Genomic DNA, 20,629 nt, shown 5'->3' with positions numbered 1-20,629 from the left:
ATTTTTATTTTTTTTTACTTTATAATATATTTTTATAACATTAAATTTTTTTCATAATTTAGTTTTTATTTATTATATTATGGAGGATTGTATACGTGGTAGCGGGTGTGATGACATTGAAGTCATGACAAGGGCTTTAAAAGATTACCAATCAAAATATCCGAGTGGTTTTCATCATGTTGAGGCGTGGGAGGTTGTTAATAAACATGAAAAATGGGCCTCGGTACCCTATGAAGCACGAGGACGGCATATTGCATCGAGTAACCGTCCCGGGGATGGCTCGGGGACGTTTCCTAAACGTACCCGGATATTGGGGACTTCTACAAAACCGTACCTGATATTGGGTACTTCCAAAATAGAGTATCGGGGACATTTCCTAAAATATTTAGGGTTTTAACCCTTTTAACTTCAAAATACATAAGGTCGGCCTTTATAATTATATACGCAACGGCCTTTTAATTCAACTTTCTAAACATTCACATACTAGTGTACAACAAGTCTGATCATTCACGAAGAAACAAGTCTGATCATCATCTCTACAACACATGGATCATCATCTACTGTAGAAGAACCTCCGCTGTGGACATATGTCACTAAAATAAAAAAATATGGTGCCGTCGGAGGAAAATGGAAATTCCAGTGCAACCTTTGCGGTGATACGAGACAAGGATCATATTCTAGGGTTAGAGCACATTTGCTCGGTATAAAAGGTATTTGATTCATATGTATTTGATTTGATTTTATTTGATGTTGATAATATTTGATAACCATTCTGTATGATAACTTGATAAGAATGTTTGATAATAAAGAGAATGCCAGAATAGACTTTCTGAATCTGATTGTTTGGATGTGCTTTCTTTATCTCATACGTAGGATTGGGGAACCAAGAACGGGTTTTCCGATCGGAAATTTATACAACAGACTTAGACCGGCCCGATTTTAGACGGATATTTAAAGGAAAATTCGACTAAATATTTAGTAGGTCGATCGTTGTATCTGGTCGAACTTGAAGACAATCAAGTGGGTTTGCATGGATTAAATTGTGTGTTGAAACATAGGTGGTCATGTGCATGGTTTCCAAAAGCTAAGTTGGTAGAATTAGTTTTGAATTGAAATTACAAAATTGCTTGATAAAAAGCAAAAGGAGTTCATTTATTTTTCATGATAAAGGAAAGAAACAAAAAAAGTCAAGCATAAGTTCTTTTAATTCTGTGTTACAATCAAGAAGAAAAGGATAAAAAACAAGATTGGTTAATTTTTCTTTGTTGGTTCAAAGGGTTTTGATTTTAACCTTAAACTTTGATTGTTGATGGAGTCTTTATTTACTTAAGAATGGATGATATTATATCTCATTGTGCTTTTTAAATGTGCTTTTTGAATCTAATTATGAAATAAAACTTACGGATTGTTTGGATGTGCTTTAATGCAATGATAAAGATGATGATGAATAATAATATTCTATTTTAATATTCAATTTTAACATACATATAAGCTTGACTTGTTTATATAGGTACTTGTATTAGTATTTGTAAGAAATCTGTAGGACCGAGTTGCCGACCAAACGAGTCGATCAGAAGTGTTCTCAGACTATATCAGAGGCGGAATTCATTGAAATAGTCTTCATTTAGCTTGTGTAACACCAGAATCACTATTAACTGTCTATTTTATTGAAAACACACGGTTTACAACTCTGTAGACACTTCGGCAGCACTTCGGCTCACCGGAACTAATTCCGTACGAAATGACACGATCTAGCACCTATATATAGACAACTAATTCCGCTTGAACAGACTCAAGCGGAAATATGATTCACACGAAATTACATGTTCCAAACGAGATTACATGACCAAGCGAAATTAGGATAGTTAATTTCGTGCGGAATTACCCACTGGTAATTCCGTGCGGAATTACCTTTGTTGGTGCACTACATCTGCTGATTACGTCTTGTATCGAGTCATTGTCTTAGAACGTTTGATCTGGGCTCGAAATACGAGAAATAGTGAGATTGTATAGGTTTTAGATAGTTGGGTCGCTCTTAGAGTCAAATTTAGGTTCATGGATCGCTCATTGGACCATTAAGAGTTTGGACCGCTCGAGCGGACATGTTTGGACCGCTCGAACGGCAAACCAGCTTGGACCGCTAATATGGCTTGTGTGTTGGACCGCTTTAGTGTCAACAACATGGACCGCTCATTGGACCATGTCCAATAAGCGGTCCCAGCACTCTATATATAGTCCAAAAGGCGATCTCAGTTGTAACGAAGTGTAGAAATCGTGCCGAAGCTCTGCCGGTGCGAGATTTGAGCTGTAAACGTTTGAAATCTATAAACAAGTAGTTAAAAGTGATTTTCCTGCTGTTTCTACCTTAGTTTCTTGTTATTCCGCACCTGAAACCAAGGAGAAAGCCTCTGAACGACTCGTTCGGGTCAGCACACGATCCTACAATTGGTATCAGAGCACAGGAGGAGGTTCTCTACAGAAATCAGCCGGTTTTTGTCACTTTTTCTTACTTCTACATCTTCTTTTTCTAATTCGGGAAGATTTCACGGTCGGAATTCGTTCAAAATCTCAGGGATTGTGCAAAATAGTACCGTGACAAATCCTGGAAAGTTTCGGATCAAAATTTAAAGTTTAACTGGGTGAAATGTGGATTTGATTATGGACCGCTCGATCGGACTACTCTGAAATCGCTTATCCGGACCAAATCAAGGATCGCTCGTCTGGTCGGATCGCTTATTCGTACGTATTTGGATCGCTCATCCGGACGGTTGAACCGCTCATTCGACCGGTTCAGGCTCGCTTATTCGGACATCTGAACCGCTTATCCGACTGGATCAGGCCCGCTTATCCGGACAACTTCTCGAACCGCTTATCTGGACCGATACTGAATCGCTTATTCGGACATTTGGTGGATTGCTTATTTGGATCGCTCATCTGGACAAACTTGGTTCGCTTATTCGTCACAGTGTTTGAAAAACGTGTTATTGAATCATGGATTTCAATCTCGTTAACAGGACTCAAGAAACACTTGATAGAATAATAATATTAAAGAATGATTTTGATTCATTTTCAGGTTTTCCAGGAGAGAGTACAAGAAGTGTCATTGAGAGATACAAACATCTTGTTCGTTCAATGTCTGATTTAAATATTACAAAAGAACCAAAAGAGTGGATTGAAAAATTTATCAGTGCGTTACCGAAAGAAGAATGGGAAGATTATGTCTTGAACTTGAAAAGTTCTAGAGAATTTTCTCAACTGACAATTACTCCACTCATTAAAAGGATTGAAGAACAGATGGAGATCAAAGATAAGAAAAAGAAAGAAAAAGCAGTAAAAGTCAAAGAATCTGGGAAGAATGAATCGTCAAGGTCTGCTTCAGTATGTTCAAAGTGTCATAACTTCAAGACAGTCAATGACAAACTTGTGAAGGATGCAGAAAGTTTGACATCTGAAGTCAAAAAGTTGAAACACGAGAAGCATACTGCTGAAAAACAGATTCTTATAGTTCAGAGTATTTGTGAGAAGCTGAAAGCCGAAAATGTTAAACTGTTGGATAGTGTGAACAGTTTGACATTAGAGAACAAAGGTTTGAAAGAAAATGAAAAGGTGTTTGAAAACAAACAGAAATCATCTGAAAATGAAGATTTCTGGATAAAATTGGAAAACAAAAACCTAAAAGCGAATGAATCAAAATTTCAGGAACAGATAAAAGTTTTGATGAATGAAAAATCTGTTCTTGAAAATTTGAAGACTGAGAATGAGAAAACTATCAAGTCTCATTTTGGGAGAATATCTCAGCTTGAAAGTGAAGCTGAGAATTCGAGGAACAAAATTGATGAACTTGAGAAGAAATTGAAAGGTTTTGTGACTAAATCTGACAGTTTGAGTTTTCCCTGTCCAAAACCAATCAATTCTATACCGATAAGTGAAAAAGTTGAAGATTGTGATGAGAAAACTGATGATGAAAAAGAGGAATTTTATTCAGCAGATGAATCTGAGAAAAAATCTGATGCTGAAATTAAGAAAAAGGAGAAATTTTTGAAATTAAAAGAAAAATTTCAGAAAACTGTTTTACACTCGACTGAAAAGGGAGAATGCTCTAAGCAGAAACCTGTGAAGAAGATTGCAAAACAGAAACAAAAGATTAAAAATGAAGAAAAAATCTCATCAGTTCAATCATCCAATCACAATCAAAAATCAATAGATTTAAAAATTAAAAATTCAAAAATTGCTGGGTGCAGGACAGATCATAGTGCTTCAAAGTCAAATTCAGCAAAGGTGAGGAAGGAATATCACCAAGCCAAACAATGCTTTGATCTGAGCATTTGGACTAAAAATGGTGATAGGTACGATAACAGAATGTGTTATAGTTGTGGATATCATGGACACATTGCTGTTAACTGCCGGTATTGGAGTTATGAGACCAGGAGGTGCTTTAACTGTAACATCAAAGGTCACATTGCCAGAGATTGCCCAAGGAGATCGAATGAAAGATTGAGGGCTAATTCTCAGAAATCGGCAAAGATTCCAGTCAAAGTCAAGCCCCAGGAGCAAAAGGTTCTGAAACCTAAAGTTCCAGTACAATCAATTCAGGAAAAGAAAGTTAAACTTTCACAGGGGCAGAAAGACAGACTGAGAAAAAAGAGAAAGAAGGCAAGAGAGTATCTTGAGAAGATTTTGTCCTCGGGTTCACGGGATAAACAGAATAAAAGTTCTGATGAATCGACTCCTTCAGTTGCAAAAACAAGCAAGACGAATTCATCAGATACAAATCTGAGGACAGAACAGAGAGGGAAGAAGAAGGAAAAGGTCGGCGATGAATCTGACAGGTCAAAGTCAGACAAGCCACCTTCAGGCAATGATTCTGGTATGGTAAAACCAGAGGAGCCATTGGTTGAGGTAAAAGTTGAGAATTCTAGTTTAACGATGGATGAGAAAAACTTTCCACCATTGTTGAGCAAGAATTCAAAATCACCCAAGGTCAGTCAGGCTTGGGTGAAATTGTTTAAATAGAAAAACCTGACTTGCCGGAGATCCCAAGATGGTATCGTGGATCATGAATCGGCACATTTCTTGAGAAATTTCACTTTGGTGATTTTTCGCCTCATAAGTGGTAAATCAGGGACATTAATTTGTACTTGATTTTCTACTGATGGTTTATGATCAAACTGGAAATGATAAATCTTTAAAATGTTTGAAGAAAACAAGATGAAGAGATAACCCCGAATCTACAAATGGTTTGAACACAAACTAATTTTTCCGGAAAAACCATTTTGATTGAAACAAACTTAAGTGTTTTGAAATCATTATGGGAAAATAGTTTGTTGTGAGGGGAGTTCTGATTGTTTTTGCACGAGAATGGTGAATTGAGGTAATTCACATAATGTTGTCAAATTTTTGTATAGTTTGTTTTTCAATTTTTCCTCAGAAAATCAAAATTGAAACATATTTTGATTTTAGGGGGAGTAAGAAAATTTTGAAAAATTTAAAAAAATTGAAAAATGAAAATGAGTTTTGTTGCAAAAAGAGGAGATGATAGTACATCGGTGGACTATCACAGCATGCTAGAGATTTGTAAAGACAAAATTGTTTTTAAACAAGTCTTACTAATGATGTGTCAGTAGGCTTCACACAGTTAGTAAATTGTATTCGAGATATAAACATAAAATCAAAACTTACTTATTTTGTGGGGAACACTACTTGGATATATAGGTAACCCCTGAAATCTCGTTTGAAAGGTTTCTTATTCTGGAATACTAGGTTCTTGTACTCAAATGATGTCTGGGGTATTATTCCGGGACTTCTGCTGAACGGTGGTTCTGACCTAGTCCCTGGCTAATACTTTCTTCATATGCTTGAAACATAGCATAAAGCCCTCAGCTGATTAGACAATAAAATTGATGATCAGTTGTTGTAGCTGAAAAGATCCTCTAAAGGGGACCCACTGCTAAGTCGAAGCTGATATCTCTCTGCTGAACGGAAGTTCTGACCTGAGATCCCTTAGTTCTCGCATTTTTCCCCTAATTTATATACAGATATCATTTGTAGTTATACTTACCTGTAGATCAGAATATTGGGATCTGGATACGGGAGTATATTCAAGAGGTGGGACACTCAAATAAGTTTAAGTGCTAATACATTAAATACGTATCTTGAATCAATTGAAAATTTGTGTAGAGGTTTAAGTGGACAACAATACTGACAATCAGAAGTAAATTTGTTTTTAACATTTGCTGATTAATCAAGATCAACGGTGTTGGTGATATGTCTCAAAAAACCGATATGATCCTCTTGCACAATCTCTCAAAAATAGTGTTCATTTCTGTATTGTTCAAAATTCAAAAATCCAAAAATATTGTATTTTTGTTTGATATTTGAAAATTCAAAAAGATTTTCGACAACAGAGTGTGAAGAACTGATGTTCGACATTTCAAGTGTAAAACATGTTGAACTTGTGGTTTGGGAGAGAGTGTTAAATTGTGAAGATTTGAAATGCAAAATTGGTTCATTAACTTGATGACTAAGTTGAATGGTAATCTACAGTTTGATCTTCATAATTTTTCTTATACGATTAGTTAATTCATTAAGTTGAATTACAATTGTGTTAGTTTGTAATAGTATGGTTGAGTTTTGCAGGTTTCTGATCCTGTTGCTACGAATAGCCAGGAGATACATCAGAACCAGAGGAGAGCTTAAACAGAGAAAGCCAGGAGTTGATTTCAATGGTGATAACGATTTCCAGACAGAGATCTCAGCATTATGTTAGGGGGAGTCTGATGAAAGTTAGATCCAGAGAATGATCCAGGCATATGATTCCAGGAAGGAATTCCTGAAGAAGATATTATTCCAGGCTGAGTTCCTGAAGATTGATAGAATGATAGAGAGAGAGAAGCCCGAAGACTGATCAAGACTGAAGAACTGAAGATAGCATTGTTGTGACTCGATAGTCGACTCCATCAACATCTGAGGGGGAGTCTGTTGGTGCACTACATCTGCTGATTACGTCTTGTATCGAGTCATTGTCTTAGAACGTTAGATCTGGGCTCGAAATACGAGAAATAGTGAGATTGTATAGGTTTTAGATAGTTAGGTCGCTCTTAGAGTCAAATTTAGGTTCATGGATCGCTCATTGGACCATTAAGAGTTTGGACCGCTCGAGCGGACATGTTTGGACCGCTCGAACGGCAAACCAGCTTGGACCGCTAATATGGCTTGTGTGTTGGACCGCTTTAGTGTCAACAACATGGACCGCTCATTGGACCATGTCCAATAAGCGGTCCCAGCACTCTATATATAGTCCAAAAGGCGATCTCAGTTGTAACGAAGTGTAGAAATCGTGCCGAAGCTCTGCCGGTGCGAGATTTGAGCTGTAAACGTTTGAAATCTATAAACAAGTAGTTAAAAGTGATTTTCCTGCTGTTTCTACCTTAGTTTCTTGTTATTCCGCACCTGAAACCAAGGAGAAAGCCTCTGAACGACTCGTTCGGGTCAGCACACGATCCTACAACCTTTAGCCCTAATTTCGCCAGTTTTTTCGTATAACGTGCCTAGATCTGTCATTTCTAATCTAAGACTCGAACGAAGATGAAGTCGACAGACAACTGCACCAACAGACTCCCCTTTGAATGTTGACGGAATCTTCAGTGAGAGTCTTCAACATGACGACTCTTCAATCTTGATCGGTGTTTTAGAATGATGTTCCAGGATCTCTCTTTGGCTCTAACCTCGTCAGACTCCCCCTTTCATCATGCTGGGATCGCTGTCTGGAATTAGTTATCGCCTTGAGATTGCATCCTGGCTTTACCTCTGTTTAAGATCTCTACAGGTTCTGAAAACATCTCCTGGCTCTTTGTAGCAACAGGATCAGAAACCTAGCTTCTTCAACAATTCCTGCACACATTTTCTCACCAAAACATAAGTTTTTACTTAAATCAATAAGAAAAACTTTCTTGGTAGAAATCATTCAATCATAATAGCTACATCAAGTTCAAATTAATGACCTTGATTAACTAAACTAACTTCTTTCTTAAATCAAAATTTTTCAATTCAGCACACACACTCCCAAACTAGTTCATCTTGTTTAGCACTTGGAACTTTGAATATCAGCTTTCCAACACCAGTTGTCAAAAATCTTTTTGGATTTTTCCAAAATTTACACTAAAACACTCCGAAAATCTTTTTGGATTTTTTATGAAATGAAATAAGGAAATATGTATAAATGATATTTTTGTGAGTTTGTGTTAGGGAATCATATCAGCTGTTGACAAGTTACAAGTACCGTTAAGCTTTGATTTCATATTCAGAATTAAACAATTCGCTTAGATTGCCGATATACTGATCCTCTTAAATCTTTACACAAACTTCAATTTGTTCAGGATAAGTATTTAATGTTTTAAGATCTTAACTTATACGTGTGTACCATCTCAGAATATACTCCCATATCCAGACAACTATATTCAGTCTTATAGGTGAGTGCACACTAATGAAATCTGTTAAGGGGTAGATGTGAAACCGTGAGAGCTCAGGTCAGAACTTCCGCTCAACAGAGAGATGACGACTCGACTTTTTAGGTGGGTCCCCTTTTAGGAGATCTTTTTTACAACAACACATGATTAACATTTTTCAATGTGTCATCATTTTTGTACTGAGGGCGAGCTTTAAGATTAAAGCTATTTGCAAAGTATTATACGAGGACTAGGCTATTGCTTCCACAAAATCAGAAGTCCTGGTATAATACCCCAGATATGATCACGTACAAAGACCTAGTATGTCAGAAATAGCGTCTTTCAAATAGGATTTCAAGGGTTACCTATATATCCGAGAGATGTTCCCCACGAAATAAGCAAGATTATGATTTATGTTTATATCCTGTTCAAATTTACTAAATGTGTAAAAACCTATCAGCACATCATCAGCGAGACTGCTTAATGCTTTAAAACTTTTCATATCTCTAGCATACCGTAACTGTCTAGCTAATGTACTATCATTTTCCCTTTTTCACAACAAAACTCATTTTAATTTTTCAATGTTTTTGACATTTCCAAATTTCTAATTTTTTTTTAATTTTACTCCCCCTAAAATCAAAATATATTTCAATTTTGATTTTCTGGGAAAATTTGAAAATGAACTATACAAACTTGACAAACTGATTCGAATCGCTTCAATTCGCCATTCTCTAGGCATAAACAATCAGAACTCCCCCTCACAACAAGACGATTTATCAGAACTTTTATCTGATTTTCCTGTTGTATCCGAGGACAAAATCCTTTCGAGATACTCTCGTGCTTTCTTTCTTTTCTTCCTCAGTCTGTCTTTCTGCCCTTGTGAAAGCTTGACTTTCTGTTCTGGAACTTTCAGTTCCTTGGGCTTTTCTTTGACTGGTTTCTTTGCCATTTTCTGAGATTCAGCCATCGATCTTTCATTTGATCTCATTGGGCAGTCTCTTGCAATATGGCCTTTGATTTGGCATTCAAAGCATCTTCTCGTTTCAAACCACTGATTTTTGGCAGTTAACAGCAATGTGTCCTTGAACACCACAGTTGTAACACACTCTGTTATCGTACCATTTACCACTTTCACACCACACACTTAGATCATAGCATTGCCTGGCTTTGTGGTAATCATCATTCCTCTTGAAAGCTGGATTTGGCTTTGGAGCACTGTGGTTAAACCTGCACCACTTATTACCAACTATTTTTGAGTTTTGATTTTCCAATTTTTGTGGTTTTTTATCACGATTGGATGATTGAACTAATGAGCTTTTATTCTTGTTTTGAATATTTTCTGAATTTTTAACTTTTTGTTTTTATTCCACTTTCTTCTTCAAAGGTTTTTGCGTAGAGCATTCACCTTTTTCAGTTGATTGCGGAATAGTTTCTTGAAATTTTTCTCTTAATTCCAAGAAGATTTTCTTTTTCTCAATTTCATCATCAGTTTTCTCATCACAATCTTCAATTTTGACTTTGTCAAAATTTGTGACATTGTCACTTATTGGAACTGAATTGATCGGTTTTGGACAAGGATGATTCAAAAACTCTGATGAGGTCACAAAACCTTTCAGTTTCTTTTCAAGCTCATCTATTTTATTTCTCGCATTCTCAGCTTCATTTTCAAGCTGAGAGATCTTCTCAAGATGAGACTTGATTGCCTTATCATTTTCAATTTTATTCTTTTCAAGAACAGATTTTTTATTTTCCAAAACTTTTATTTGTTCTTGAAATTTTGTTTCATTTGCTTTTAAATTTTTGTTTTCAAGCTTTATCCAAAAATATTCATTTTCTGAAGATTTTATTTTATTTTTAACTTCTTTTCCTTTCGTTTTCAAAACTTTGTTTTCTAATGTCAAACTGTTTAAATCACTTAACAGTTTGACATTTTCAAATTTCAGCTTCTCACAATTTTCCTGCATTTCAAGAATCTGTTTATCATCAGATTTCTTCTCATCCTTCAAATTTTTGATTTCCAATGCCAAACTTTCCGCATCCTTCAAGAGTTTGGCATTGTCTGATTCAGATTTTTCACAGTTTAAGCATTTCCCAGGAATATGTTTATCATCAGTTTCATCCTCAATCTTTAAAGCTGGAATCTCTTCAACCTGTTTTTTCATTTCCTGAACATTTTCTTCCACATTTGCTGCTTTTTGATCCTTCCTTTTTGCAGCTCGTTCATTTTTTAGTAACTCCAGTTTTGCTGCAAGAACCATATTATACAAATCAGGTGACAACAAAACTCTATAAAATTCAAGTTAGCTAATTGCATTACTTTCATCATCACTTTCTTCATCTGAAGAATGATCAAAAACTTGAGCTTTTCCTGACACACTTTCTGAATTCTGTTCAGTTTTTTCTGAATCAATTTCTAAACCCTTTTCAACTTTATATAGAACAATTTCATAATCCTTTTTCATTGAAACTGGTTCTTTTAAAATTGATTCTTCTAAAACTGGTTCTCTTGAAAATGATTCTTCTTCAGTCTTAATAAAAAATTTTCTTGTTGAGATACATAGTAGTACACTGCAATTTCTTCTTCAGTTTCCATGTTTTGGTAAAATATCATATTTAAATGGAATTTTCTTTGAAGCGAGATTACACAGTTCAAGCGAGATTAACTGCAAACACACTTCAAACAAGATTAGTTTCAAACGAGATTACTTTTAAACGAAATTACATTAATTTCGTTTGAAGTTGCACTTGTTCAAACGGAATTTTTGATTCCGTGCGGAATTATCAAACGGAATCAAAAATTCAAACGAGATTACTAATTCCGCACGAACCACTCAAACGGAATTACTCTTGTAAAAGGGAATCACTAATTTTGCTTGAATCCTCTCAAATGAAATCACAAACTGGAACGGAATTACCTAATTCCGTGTGAAACTTTCAAACGGAATTAACTGTTCGTTCAAACGGAATTATTAGTTTGGTCCATTTTTGTCATTTTTACTTCGAATTTTGATCTGATTTTCTCAAGGGTTTGTTAATACAGTATTTTACACACAATATCAGAAAATCAGTCCATTTTGACCGTTAGAACTTGATTAATTTTGAAAAGAAGGTGTAGAAATCAGAATTTTCCAGCGGAAAAGAGTTAAACGGTAAGAACTCTTCCTCTTGAGCTCTGATACTACATGTAGGATCGAGTTGCCGACCAAACGAGTCGATCAGAAGTGTTCTCAGACTATATCAGAGGCGGAATTCATTGAAATAGTCTTCATTTAGCTTGTGTAACACCGGAATCACTATTAACTATCTATTTTATTGAAAACACACGGTTTACAACTCTGTAGACACTTCGGCAGCACTTCGGCTCACCGGAACTAATTTCGTACGAAATAACACGATCTAGCACCTATATATAGACAACTAATTCCGCTTGAACAGACTCAAGCGGAAATATGATTCACACGAAATTACATGTTCCAAACGAGATTACATGACCAAGCGAAATTAGGATAGTTAATTTCGTGCGGAATTACCCACTGGTAATTCCATGCGGAATTACCTTTAACCCTAATTTCGCCAGTTTTCTCATATAACGTGCCTAGATCTGTCATTTCTAATCTAAGACTCGAACGAAGATGAAGTCGACAGACAACTGCACCAACAAAATCAACAGCGGGTAACAAACTTGAGATGAAACGGTTGGAAGATGCGTATGAAGAGAATAAGCCAAAAGAGAAAGAAGTCGAGTTGCCATATGAAGCTTGTGTTGGCTTTAGGAAAAGAAAAGGTCTTTCATCACAACTTGAAAGAGCTTTTGGTGTTGAAATTAGGGACCAACTGGATCAAGAAATAGCAATGATGTTTTATACCTAGGGTTTACCTTTTAATCTTTCAAGAAATCCACACTATCATAGGGCTTTTCAGTTTGCTGCTGCCAACAAAATTGATGGTTATGTACCTCCTGGTTATAATAAGCTGAGAACAACTTTACTACGAAAAGAAAAACAACATGTTCACAAGCTATTGGAACCACTTAGGTTTTCATGGAAAGAAAAAGGGGTCACTATTGTGAGGGATGGTTGGAGTGATCCTACAAGAAAGCATCTAATCAATTTCGTGGCTACCTCAGGTAGTGGTCCTATGTTTCTGACGGCAGTGAATTGTTTTGGGGAAGTAAAAGATAGATTTTTTATGGATGATTTGATGAAAGAAGTTATAAATGAAGTTGGTCATCAAAATGTGGTGTAAATCATTACTGACAATACAGCAAATTGTAAGGCGGCTGGAGAAATTATAGAGAGTCAGATTCCTCACATCTATTGGACACCATGTGTTGTTCGTACGCTTAATCTTTCTTTGAAGAACATTTGTTCGCCAAGATATGTGGAAACAAATGAAACACCGTATGAAGAGTGCAAATGGATAAAAGAAGTTCATGCAAATGCACTTGCAATAAAAAAATCATCATGAACCATAACATGAGACTCTCGATTTTCACCAAGTTTACTCCTATTAGACTGCTTTCGGTTGCTGATACTCGATTTGCCTTCATCATTGTGATGCTAAAGAGATTGAAACTTATCAAAAGGGGTCATTAAGCATTGGTCATAAGCGAGGAATGATCTTCTTATAGAGAAGATGACACTGTGAAACAAATGAAGTTAAAGAAAAGATTGCGGATGATGAATGGTAGGAAAAAGTATTATATACTCTAAGTTTCACTGGACTTATATATGAGATGATTAGAGTTTGTGTCACCGACAAGCCATGTTTACACTTGGTGTATGAGATGTGGGATTCGATGATTGAGAAAGTGAAGATTGAGATCTACAAGAAACAAAAATGTCAAGCACATGAATTAAGTGTATTTTTGTAACACCCCGAATTTCGTATGACACGTTCTAATATTTTAACCACAGAAAATTTTATGAAAAGAAATGGTAAACATAATCTTTACCATCATTAAGGTTTTATAAATATTACTAAACCTAATAGCCTTATGTATGCATGAATGTTACTAGAATAATATGTAAATAAACAAAAAGGGAAAGTGTTATGTTTTTAATAGATGAGGGGGTTAAAATGAAAATGTTAGATTAAAAACACCCAACATAAAAAATGCCCAGTGAGTTGTATGTGGGTGTGTGGAATCGAGAATTAGGGACCAGGAAGAACTCTCCCCTCATCTAACCCTAACATCACAAATCCATCAAATTAAAAGGGAAATTGAAGGCTAGTTGAATGCATGAACTAAGAATGGTGATCACCTAAGTATTTCCTACATCAAGTAAGTCGAATTTTGCAATTTGGTGATGTTTGATTTAGTGGGTTTAGTGTAATTCGTGAATGTAATGCTAAATTCAGTATGATTAATGGTTGCTATGAAGGTCTAGACATCATTAAATGCTAAATTTTGAATAGGAGCATGATTAGGGCAAAACCCACTTGTAAGTCAAGTAATGTTTAGCAATTGTGAAGTTTTGTATGTTAATTTGATTGTTGATTGAAGAAATTGTTATGAATAATTGATTTAGAACTATGTGCTCATGATTTGAATGGTAGATTTCAAAATAGTAGGATGTTTATGTTAATAAATGAGAGAACTATGGAAATTGTGCTTAGGATGCTTGTACATTGTGCTAAACTAGTGATACGCACACAATGTGTTTGACGAAATGCCTAAGTGAGTTTAGTTATGATTTTTACATGGATACTTGTTAAGTTAATGCAACTTCTTTATGATAATGATGTATGTGATTAGTAGACGCCATACGTACTATAAGGATTGTGAAAGTAATGTTTATGAAAGCTAAAGTATGAGATTATGACATATAGGCACGAAGAAGGAAGAAGCCGCAAGTCACTCGAAGGCACAAGCATCTCAAGATCGCGGTAAGTTCATATGAACTTTATTTACTCTAAATGTAGATTCATGAATGGTAGTATTTGATACTATAGATTTGTTGTAAATTTTCATTACGGGTTATGATTGATTTGATGCAAAGAGTGAATTGAGAAATGTTCTAAAGATGATGTTGTAGTGAATGTGCAAGGACCCGTTTAAATGGGTCGGAATGATAAGTAGAATGGTTGTTGGAATGTGTGGTATTGACTTGTTTATAACGGGTCAAATGATGTACGTATGTTAAAAAGTATGGTATGTAACGATTCATTGCGAATGAGTCGGAAAGGGATATGTTGGATGTATTTGAATGGAAGTAAGGATGTTAATAAGGTAACATGTCATGTTAACAGGTCGAACAATGATAGGTAATTAAAGGATTTAAATTGTTATGTGTTATGAACTAATAATGTTTTGTTGTTATGAATGATAGGTAAATCCCTTGCTTGATTGCGGCGCACCCGGACTGAACACACACAATGTAGACTTTCTTACACGCTTCCGGTTCAAGTGGTTTATTATGTATGGGTCAAAGTTTTCATTTTGTGATATGGTGTCAAACTTATGTTTAGTATGTTAGTATGTAGTTTGGATTTCTAAACCTTTTAGTGTGGTTGTACAAAATGTTTATGGTGAACCTTATATGGTCACCACTTTGCTATTTTTGAAAGATGTTGTAGAACTTTATTAAATTGATAATGTTAAAAGAAGGTGGAAAAGTTCTTAATGCAAACTGGTCATGTCAAAATTTTGTAAAAATTGTATGAGTTTTTATGTTAATAGTCGAATGAGAAAATTTGGGCGTTTCAAGTTGGTATCAGAGCCTAGGTTTGAGGGATTTAAGCATCAAGTGCTTGAACTCAAACTGAAAGCTCATGAGAAGTGTGTGTTCGTTCCACGGCGCAAAGTAAGTAAGTATTTTAAAAGTTGAAATTTTTGCATTACGAATAATTTAGTTAAGGAACGTTATGGAATGGTTACGGGATGTTGTGGAAAGATGTGGGATGAATCGGATCAGTTTGGGGGTTAGAACGGGTCAAAAAGGGGGTAAAAACAAGAAAAAATCAGCCATTGTACGCTGGGCGTCACCGTAAGCTACGGTGGCTACCGTAGCTTACGGTAGCACCTGGGAGAAAATGGCCACCGTAAGACAGTAGCCCAGCACCGTAAAGGAAAACAGGGCCACCGTAAGCTACGGTAGCCACCGTAGCTTACGGTGGAGGCCATTTTCAGCCAAATCCAAATATGTTGTTATGTTTGATGTTTTTATCACACGAGAAGTATTAAAAAACGTTATATTAAGACTTTAAAGAATAAGAAAGGTGATACCAAGGTATATGGGATAAAGAATACTATGATGTTGGTTGTCGGAAACGTTGAGTTTCCAAGGAAAGTTTAAGTATGATTTAGACGCGAATAATTTCTTTTACGTATTAGAAAGAATGAGAGCTACGTATTACTAGCATGGTTACATGATAGAAAGGATGAATGAATGTTAAATTAAAGAATGATGCTTATGTGTAGATGGCGGATACGAATGATGATGAAGTGACACAACAAGAACAACTAAAGACTATGATTTCGGAAGAAGTAAAGAAGGGAATTGAGGCTAGCATTCCCCGACTAGCTCAAGAAGTTGAAGGGCAAGTATTGGGGGTAGTTGATACTTTAGTAATGTCCAAGGTGGAGGAATTGAAGGAAATGATTAATGAATTGCAAATGAAGAAAAGTACTCGGAGGTGCACGTACAAGGAATTCATGGCATGCAACCCCTTGCCATACAAGGGGGAAGTTGATCCGATAGCTTGTCAAAGGTGGATTTCAAGTACTGAAGCCATGTTTACACGAAGTAGATGTGAAGTGGAGGATCAAGTGATGTTTGCTACGGGCCTCCTACAACTTCAAGCAAAGGATTGGTGGGACGCATACTCGAAGGAATTGGGGAATGATAAAGTACAAACGTTAACATGGCAAGAGTTCAAGGAGCCATTTTTGAAATATCATAGCCCACAATCCACAATTAATAAGATTCAAGAAGACTTCTTACGTCTCCGACAAAAGGATGAAACGATTGACGAGATAACAAACAAGTTCCTTGACAAGGTGAAGTTTTGTGGGGAGATAGTGGGGACTGAGAGGTTAAGAATTATACGTTATCATGCTATGTTAAAGGCTTAATATCGGGAGTTCGTAAATCCCTCCAAGTGTGCAATGTTGAATGAATTAATCGACTGGGCAAGAGATAGGGAGATTGAGATAAAAAGGCAGGTTGAACGGGGAGAGAAAAGGGTGGCGGAGAAGCCTACCAACACAAACCCATCGAAAAAGGCAAGATATCAAGACCAAAACAGGAAAAGGAAAGCAAGTAGTGGAATTCCGACTTGCAAGACATGTGGGAAGCATCATTCGGGCGAATGTTTGTTGGGAAAGAAAGGATGCTACAAATGTGGGCAAGAGGGACATCCGTATTATAGGTGCCCCGAAAATTCAAAAGTGTGTTATAATTGTAATCAAATGGGGCACATTAAAGCGGAATGTCTGAAACTCCAACAAGGGGCAAAGAAAGATGGAAAGAAGGATGAGTCTTCCAAGGCTCGCGGGAGGATGTTCCAGCTAACCTCGGATGAAGCTAAGGCTAGCCCGGATGTGGTTTCAGGTATATTCTTGGTTAATTCTATGCCTATGAATGTTTTATTTGATTCCGGGGCTAGTAGGTCGTTCATTTCTAATGAATTGCTAGTTCATCCATCATTTAAGCTTGAAAAGATGTTAGTACCCTTAGAAGTGGAAGTTGCTGATAGTAAAAGCTACTTGTTGCTTGATATTTGTAGAAATTGTAAGATCTTAATCGAAGATGAGGAATTTAGTATAGATATTGTCCTGATGTACATGGGGGAATTTAAAGTAGTTGCAGGAATGGATTGGCTAGCCCAAAACCACGCTGAAATTCAATGTGAAAAGAAAGTCATCCATGTAGTAACCTCGGGGGGGGGGGGGGGGGGGAACGGGTAAGTGTTCAAGGGGAAAGGGTCATCAAGTCGAAATTATGTTCTATAATCAAAGCTGTCAAACATGTGAAGAACGGAGGAAGGGAGTATCTATCTTATGTGATTGACACCAATCGAGGTGCCCCAAAGCTTGAAGCTGTGAATGTAGTGAATGAATATCCGGATGTGTTTCCGGAAGACTTACCTGGGCTTCCGCCCGAAAGGGAAGTAGAGTTCAAAATAGAGCTTAACCCGGGTGCAAAGCCGGTAACCAAAGCTCCTTATCGGTTGGCCCCGACCGAAATGAAAGAATTGATGACGCAACTTTAGGAGTTGCTCGATAAGGGTTTCATTAAACCAAGTGTTTCACCATGGGGAGCGCCCGTATTATTCGTGAAGAAGAAAGATGGTTCGATGCGAATGTGCATCGACTATCGAGAGTTGAACAAGTTAACGGTGAAGAATCGTTATCCCTTGCCCAGAATTGATGACCTATTTGACCAGCTTCAAGGGGCAAGTTGGTTTTCGAAAATTGATCTGCGGTCGGGTTATCACCAACTGCGTGTACGAGAAGAAGATATGCCGAAGACTGCGTTTCGAACACGGTATGGACATTACGAGTTTTTAGTAATGTCCTTTGGGCTAACGAATGCACCAGGTGCGTTTATGGATTTAATGAATCGGGTGTGCCGACCTATGCTCGATAAGTATGTAATCGTTTTTATTGACGATATACTAATATACTCCCGAAGTGAAGCAGAGCATGCTTCCCACTTACATGATGTATTGGAGACGCTTCGTAAAGAGAAGTTATATGCAAAGTTCTCAAAGTGTACCTTTTGGCTTAGAGAGGTACAACTTTTGGGTCATGTAATCGACGCGGATGGCGTCCACGTGGACCCGTCCAAAGTAGATGCAGTGATGAATTGGGTACCCCCGAAAAATCCAAGCGAAATAAAAAGTTTTCTAAGCTTGGCTGGGTATTACAGAAGATTTATCCAGGATTTCTCCAAGATAGCCTCGCCCATGACGAAATTAACCAAGAAGAGTGAAAGGTTTATATGGGGCGAAGAACAAGAGAAGGCGTTTCAGATTTTTAAAGAAAAGCTCTCAAATTCCCCGGTGTTGACACTACCGGATGGAATGGATGATTTGGTAATATATACTGACGCCTCCCACCAAGGTTTAGGTTATGTATTAATGCAAAAGGGTAAACTCGTTGCTTATGCCTCAAGACAACTCAAGCAGCATGAAAACAATTACCCAACTCATGATCTAGAATTGGCGGCAGTTGTGTTTGCCTTGAAGATATGGAGGCACTACCTATATGGGGTGAAATGTACTATTTACTCGGATAGCCTCAAATACTTTTTCGAGCAGAAAGATCTTAATATGAGGCAACGAACATGGTTAGAACTCATTAAGGACTATGATTGTGACATTCATTACCATCCCGGAAAGGCTAATGTAGTGGCGGACGCTCTAAGTCGGAAGGAGCACCCGCCCCCGATTCGGGTAAAATCTATGAAGATGGTAGTCACACCTAAACTCCTTGATGAAATTCGAGAAGCTCAAACAAAATCTTTAAATGCCGGCGACTCAAAGAAAGAAAGGACAAAAGGATTTATTCATGAATTGAAAGAGAATGCGAATGGTATGAAAACGAGGTATGACCGAATCTGGATACCTCGGGAATGTGGCGTGAAAGAATTACTTTTAGATGAGGCTCACAAGTCTCGGTACTCCATTCATCCGGGAGCTACAAAGATGTATCGAGACTTAAGAATGAATTACTGGTGGCCGGGAATGAAAAGAGACATTGTTAAGTATGTTGCTAAGTGTTTGACATGTTCTCAAGTGAAGGTCGAACACCAAAGACCGTATGGAAAGATGCAGCCGTTGGAGATACCAGTATGGAAGTGGGAGCATATAACGATGGATTTGGTGACTAAACTTCCTAAGACAAGGAAGGGACACGATGCTATTTGGGTAGTCGTTGACCGACTAACCAAAAGTGCACATTTCTTACCCATTCGGGAAACCTATAATTCGGAAAAGATGGCGGAAGTTTATACGAATGAGATTATATCTCGACATGGGGTTCCGGTGTCTATAGTGTCCGACCGAGATACCCGGTTCACATCTCGTTACTGGAGGAAGTTTCACGAAGAATTGGGGACCCAATTACATATAAGCACCGCCTACCATCCACAAACTGATGGTCAATCGGAACGAACTATTCAAACATTTGTTGATATGCTAAGGGCGTGTGTTATGGATTTCGGAGGAAGCTGGGATGATCATCTACCTTTGGTAGAGTTTTCATATAATAATAGTTATCATAACAGCATAAAAATGGCCCCCTACGAAATGCTCTATGGAAGCAAATGTAGAACTCCGGTTTGTTGGGGGGAAGTGGGTCAACGAGAACTCGCGTCAAGAGAAGTAGTAGCCAAGACGAATGAAAAGATTGATATGGTTAGATCAAGGATAAAAGCAGCGCAAGATAGACAAAAGTCGTATACGGATAGGCGAAGGCGACCAATTGAATTTCAAGTGTGAGATTATGTCTTATTGAAAGTTTCTCCATCGAAGGGAATAATTCGTTTCCGCAAACGCGGAAAATTGGGTCCTCGATACATTGGACCATTCAAAATACTCGCTCGGGTCGGGGAGGTGGCGTACCAGTTAGAATTACCACCCGCACTGGATGGAATTCATAACACCTTTCATGTGTCGTTGTTGCGAAAGTGTCTCGCGGATGAGACTGCATATGTGCCTTTGGATGATATTGAAGTAGATGAAAAATTGAATTATGTTGAAAGGCCTGTCGCAATAAAAGATTTCAAAGTAAAACAACTCCGCAACAAATCCATTCGACAAGTGTTGGTTCAATGGCAACATCGGAAGGGATCGGATCTCACATGGGAAGCGGAGGATGATATGCTAAAGCACTACCCAGAGTTATTCGGTATGTATTCTGGTTTCGGGGATGAAACTATCTTAAGGGGGGTAGACTTGTAACACCCCGAATTTCGTATGACACGTTCTAATATTTTAACCGCAGAAAATTTTATGAAAAGAAATGGTAAACATAATCTTTACCATCATTAAGGTTTTATAAATATTAATAAACCTAATAGCCTTATGTATGCATGAATGTTACTAGAATAATATGTAAATAAACAAAAAGGGAAAGTGTTGTGTTTTAATAGATGAGGGGGTTAAAATGAAAATGTTAGATTAAAAACACCCAACACAAAAAATGCCCAGTGAGTTGTATGTGGGTGTGTGCGATC

The 20,629-nt window shown here is 37.2% G+C and overlaps 1 long non-coding RNA gene across 1 annotated transcript; it reads left to right on the top strand.

The window, feature by feature from the left end:
* The first annotated feature begins 13,602 nt into the window (after nt 1-13,602).
* LOC110891812 lies at nt 13,603-15,067 on the top strand. The gene is made up of 3 exons (XR_002565570.1): nt 13,603-13,728; nt 14,277-14,333; nt 14,777-15,067. It is a non-coding gene; the product is annotated as an uncharacterized LOC110891812 (long non-coding RNA).
* Nucleotides 15,068-20,629: the final 5,562 nt, after the last annotated feature.

Source organism: Helianthus annuus, chromosome 11, assembly GCF_002127325.2.
Source record: "Helianthus annuus cultivar XRQ/B chromosome 11, HanXRQr2.0-SUNRISE, whole genome shotgun sequence".
NCBI classification, from domain to species: domain Eukaryota; kingdom Viridiplantae; phylum Streptophyta; class Magnoliopsida; order Asterales; family Asteraceae; genus Helianthus; species Helianthus annuus.
This window is presented reverse-complemented; position numbering and strand designations above follow the sequence as displayed.